Genomic DNA, 5,847 nt, shown 5'->3' with positions numbered 1-5,847 from the left:
AGTCTCCCTTTTTGTGATGTTAACCGCTGTTAATGGTCAGTGCCCAGATCTGGTCATTCACTGGGGGCTGCAAAATGGTGGTGTTCTTTCATTTATTTTTTATTGATTAGTTGGAATACTCCCATAAAGAGATGTTTCCTCTTATCTACCATTGCTTACCCAGTGGTTCATGAAGGAAAGGCAGGACAAATACTTGATTCTTTGTCCTGATCAGTTTTCAAGATAATGAATACTCAATAGCAACCAATTTGTGTGTTTTTTAATATCATTAGGAACCCGTGGATTTAACCATATTTGATGGATTTAAATAACTTTATGCAATTCTTATCCTTATTGAAATACAAATTGTCCCATCTTTGGCAGTGGGAGCTTCTTCAGTTGGCTCCTGAGTCCTGCTGACATGACCCTGGTGGTCTTTCATCGCTTCCCCACTAGCTGGGATGACAAGATACTGCAGGCTCTTCATATACATCTACTGCCCCAGACCTGTAACTAGCCATTCCTCCAAGAAGCCCTGATTTCTTTAGTGGAATATGAAGCCAGGGATGCTCATTGCTAATTTATTATACCGTTAGTCATTCTTTCTAGTCCTTTCAGTGGACAGAGCTAAGCAGTTAATAGGGAGGAAATCTACATATAGCCAGTTCTGCTATAACACTTGTTTTAAAAACACAAAGTAGTTCAAACACAATTAAGGAACAATTTGAGCCTAACACAAATTGTCTACGGGTGATTTTATACAGGAGAAATATTAGATGAAGCTGAACCAAGCTGTGTAGGAATATGCAAAACAGCAAAACAATCTGGAGTAAGCTTTTCCACAAAGAGAAAGCACAGTCTATACATAAAGACCTTAAATCAAAATCGCCAAATCCTGCAGCAGTGGCAGCTCTCACTACTAGGAGTGGTTGCTTTGGTGGTTTCAAACATCACTACAATTTCTAGAGTTTCAGCTGTCAGATGAAGCTACAAATACAGATGAAAAACAGCCAAAGAATTTCCAGCAATGACACAGAAAGCGGCTATAATATGGATGGCATTTCTGATTGTGATGAAACGGGTATCTATTATGAATGCATACCTCAAAGGGCCTCCATCTCAAAGGCAGAAAAAATGGCCCAGATTCGAGGCTATAAAAGATCTCGGAACTCTGGTGTTCAGCATCAATGCCCAACAGAGGACAATGAGCCAGTCACCCACAGCTGGTGTTACAACTTTCTGTCCAATTTCAGGTACACCTCCTCTACTGCTTCCCAATCCCTACCAAGCCACAACCCTGCCAATGCCCATGCCACAAGATGACTTCAGGTCCTTAAAAAGGCAAAGTGCTCTGTTTATTGCAGTATTTATGTATTTCTTCACTAGTTAACACATATAGAACTGTGCTGCCATCTTTGCTGTTTCTATCCTTTTTAAAAATGTGTCGCTGATTAAGCTTTTGAGTGTGGTGCTCTTACCCCCATTTTTTACATAAGCCCATGGTTTTTATTGCTTGATTTTGCACACTGTGGTGATTTATAGGAATGCATATGTCATATTCTAGCAGAACTAAACACATACACCACACACCTCATGAATTCATATTGATACTTCTAATTCAATTGTAGGACTATGTGATTTTTGCTTAACCTCATCAATAGTATATCTGCATCTCCTTTCTTCCACACCCCAAATCCTGCTTCTCAAGGATATAGGAGATGAGAGACTATTCCAAAATGACTCATCTGCTTTAATCCATCTTCTATACTCAACAGAATAACAATACAAAACTATCACAACTTATATAATTACTGAGAACTCTCCTGGAAGGGAGCCCTAACAGGCCACTTTCAAGAGTTGGCAGGGTGAAGACCACTATGGGGCCTCTTAAGACCTCATCATAGACCCCCTTGCCTGCACCACTACTGGTTTGGACAAAACCCTTTCCAGGTTCAACTGCTCTTCTCAAGTTGGCCTGCCTGCTTTGTCAGAATCCCCCTCTCCCAGCTTCCCCAGGCACACACGCTGACACCGTGCGGATGTTGACACTATTGGTGGTTTGTCCTGCTTGTACTTAAAGGTTCATGTGGAGACTTCATCAGTTAACTATTGTAAATGCTGTCCACCAGTTTTCATTTTTTTTCTAAATGTTCTGTCTGCTTTTGTATGGGGATTCTGAGAGATTTAAAACCAAGCCACTGTCACTATCTTCCCAGAATCCTTCCTTAAAAAACAGTTTTTCATAGGTTGTCTTTGAATATGAACATTGATCTTTTTATATATATAAAATGTTTAAAATTTTTATTTAGTCAAGTGTATTTGACCTGCCCCCATTGTTTTTATATGAGAAAGCCTTTGTCTGTATGTGTTAGATAAACATCTTTTTACAATTTCTTATGATATTTTAAGTTTCATTTTTTTATATATATATATCTCTTATCCATCTTATCCATTTGAGCATTATTTTGTAAAGTGCTGTAAATGTCTTAATTCTTTTCTTCCTTGAACACTAAACTTCCCATTTAGTGAATTTTTAATTCTTCCTTTATTATAGCTCAATTATAAATATCAAGGTCTATGGGATATTTCTTCTAGATATGTCTGTCTAGTTTTGTAGTTATACCAAAATGTTTATTTATTTTAGTTTAATAATATATTTTAATGTCTAAGGCATTCCCTCCTCACTATTTTTCTTTTAAAAGAAAAGTTCAGTTGTTTTCATCCACATTATTTCTTTTCTTTTTTTTTCTTTTTTTTTTTTTTCACATATCAAGCACTAGTCTGAGTTCTGGGGAAATAAAATGCATGAAATCTAACACATAATGTAGCATCTTTTTTTCTCTTTTTTAAAAAATTTAAATTCTTGCCAATCCAGTTTGGCTCAGTGGATAGGGCGTAGGCCTGTGGACTGAAGGGTCCCGGCTTCGATTCCGGTCAAGGGCATGTACCTTGGTTGCGGGCACATCCCCAGTGCGGGGTGTGCAGGAGGCAGCTGGTCAATGTTTCTCTCTCATCGATGTTTCTAGCTCTCTATCCCTCTCCCTTCCTCTCTGTAAAAAACCAGTAAAATATATTTTTAAAAAAATTTAAATTCTTTATTGTTTAAAGTATTATATAAGTCTCCTTTTTTCCCTGGCCGTCCCCACCCCCCAGCACATGCCCTCACCCTCTCCCCCTGTCTGTGTCCATTGGTTATGCTCATATGCATGCATATAAGTCCTTTAGTTGATCTCTTACCCCCTCATCCCCCACCTTCCCTCATAGGTTGGACAGTCTGTTCAATGCTTCTATTTTTGTTCATCAGTTTATGTTGTTCATTATATTCCACAAATGACAGAGATCATATGATATTTATCTTTCTCTGACTGGATTATTTCATTTAGCATAATTCTCTCCAGTTCCATCCATGCTGTTGCAAATGTTAAGAATTCCTTCTTTTTTATAGCAGCATAGTATTCCATTGTATAGATGTGCCACAGTTTTCTAATCCACTCATCTGCTAATGGCACTTGGGCTGTTTCCAAATCTTAGCTATTGTAAATTGTGCTTCTATGAACATAGGGGTGCATATATCCTTTCTTATTGGTGTTTCCTTTTTCTTGGGATATATTCCTAGAAGTGGTATTACTGGGTCAAATGAAAGTTCCATTTATAATTTTTTGAGGAAATGCCATATTGTTTTTCACAGTGGCTGCACCAGTCTGCATTCCCACCAACAGTGCAAGAGGGTTCCTTTTTCTCCACATCCTCTCCAGCACTTGTCATTTATTGATTTGTTGATGATAGCCATTCTGACAGGTGTGAGATGGTACCTCATTGTTATTTTGATTTGCATCTCTCGGATGATTAGTGACTTTGAGCATGTTTTCATATGTCTCTTGGCCTTCTGTATGTCCTCTTTCAAAAGGTGTCTATTTAGGTCCTTTGCCCATTTTTTGATTGGATTGTTTATCTTCTTTTTGTTAAGGTGTATGAGTTCCCTATAGATTTTGGAGATTAAACCCTTATCGGAGATAACATTGGCAAATATGTTCTCCCATGCAGTGGGCTTTCTTGTTGTTTTGTTGATGGTTTCTTTTGCTGTGCAGAAGCTTTTTATTTTGATGTAGTCCCATTTGTTTATTTTCTCCTTAGTTTCCATTGCTCTAGGACAGTGGTTCTCAACCTTCCTAATGCTGCGACCCTTTAATACAGTTCCTCATGTTGTGGTGTCCCCCAACCATAAAATTATTTTTGTTGCTACTTCATAACTGTAATTTTGCTACTGTTATGAATCGTAATGTAAATATCTGATATCCAGGATGTATTTTCATTGTTACAAATTGAACATAATTAAAGCATAGTGATTAATCACAAAAACAATATGTAATTATATATGTGTTTTCCGATGGTCTTAGGCGACCCCTGTGAAAGGGTCATTCAACCCCAAAGGGGTCGCGACCCACAGGTTGAGAACTGCTGCTCTAGGAGCTGTATCAGTAAAGACATTGCTATGACATATGTCTGATATTTTGCTGCCTATGACTTTTTCTAGGATTTTTATGGTTTCCCTTCTTATGTTTAAGTCCTTTATCCATTTTGAGTTTATTTTTGTGTATGGTGTAAGTTGGTGGTCTAATTTCATTTTTTCACAAGTATCTGTCCAATTTTCCCAACACCATTTATTGAAGAGACTGTTTTGACTCCATTGTATGTTCTTGCCTCCTTTGTCAAATATTAATTGAGAATAATGGCTTGGGTTGATCTCTGGGTTCTTCGTTCTGTTCCATTCGTCTATATGTCTGTTCTTGTACCAGTAACAGGCAGTTTTGAGAACAGTGGCTTTGTAGTATAGCTTGATATCTGGTATTGTGATCTCTTCAACTTTGTTCTTCTTTCTCAAGATTGCTGCAGCTATTTGGGGTCTTTTTTTATTCCAGATGAATTTTTGGAGAGTTTGTTCTAGGTCTTTGAAGTATGCCATTGGTATTTAAATGGGGATTGCATTGAATCTATAGATTGCTTTAGTATGGACATTTTAATGATGTTGATTCTACCAATCCATGAACATAGTATATACTTCCATTTACCCACATTATTTCTTAATGAATTTATCAGAGTGAAAGCCTAACATCAGCTTTATGGGTAGTCCTTTGGTTCTCTGTCAATTATATTTTTAAAAATGTAACCAGCCTGGATGATGTGGTTCAGTGGGTGTTGGCCCTGGCAACAAAGGGTCACGGGTTCATTCCCAGTCATTGCAGATTTGATCCCAGGCCCTAGTCAGGGTGCATGTGGAGGAAAATCAATTGATATTTCTCTCTCACATTGATGTTTCTCTCTCCTACCTTCCCTCTCCTTCTCTCCCTTCCACTCTGTAAAATAAAGCAATGGCCAAAATATCATTGGGTGAGGATTAACAAACAAAAAAGTAACCATGTCCACTTGTTTAACTTCTTCCAAATGTTGCATAACATCCTAGAGGTACTGTGTGTGGCTGTATCTCAGCACCAGTTGGCTCATGACAGCTTAATCAAGGCTGGGCAAATGCTTTGGGGGAAGGTTTAGGGCCTGATATTAGAAGTGCTCAGTGGGATGATGAGAAAACCATCAAGCTGGGGGTTAACATTGGAAAGTCAGTATTCACCAACAGATAAGGCTTCAAGAGACTTAACCTTTCCAGCTGTGATTTAGGAAAGTACTGAGTGTGGGTAGGTCCAAGATGGAGAAAAAGGTCCATTCACAGGTAAAAAAGAAACACATAAAAAACAAAACACACACACACACACACACACACACACACAAACAGGATCAAGCTTCAGTTCAGAGCAAATACTTCTTATAACCTATAACACCTTTGCAGGATAACTGGGTGGTGCTAGTATTGTG

This window comes from Myotis myotis, unplaced genomic scaffold, assembly GCF_014108235.1.
Source record: "Myotis myotis isolate mMyoMyo1 unplaced genomic scaffold, mMyoMyo1.p scaffold_m19_p_1, whole genome shotgun sequence".
In the NCBI taxonomy this organism is placed as follows: domain Eukaryota; kingdom Metazoa; phylum Chordata; class Mammalia; order Chiroptera; family Vespertilionidae; genus Myotis; species Myotis myotis.
This window is presented reverse-complemented; position numbering follows the sequence as displayed.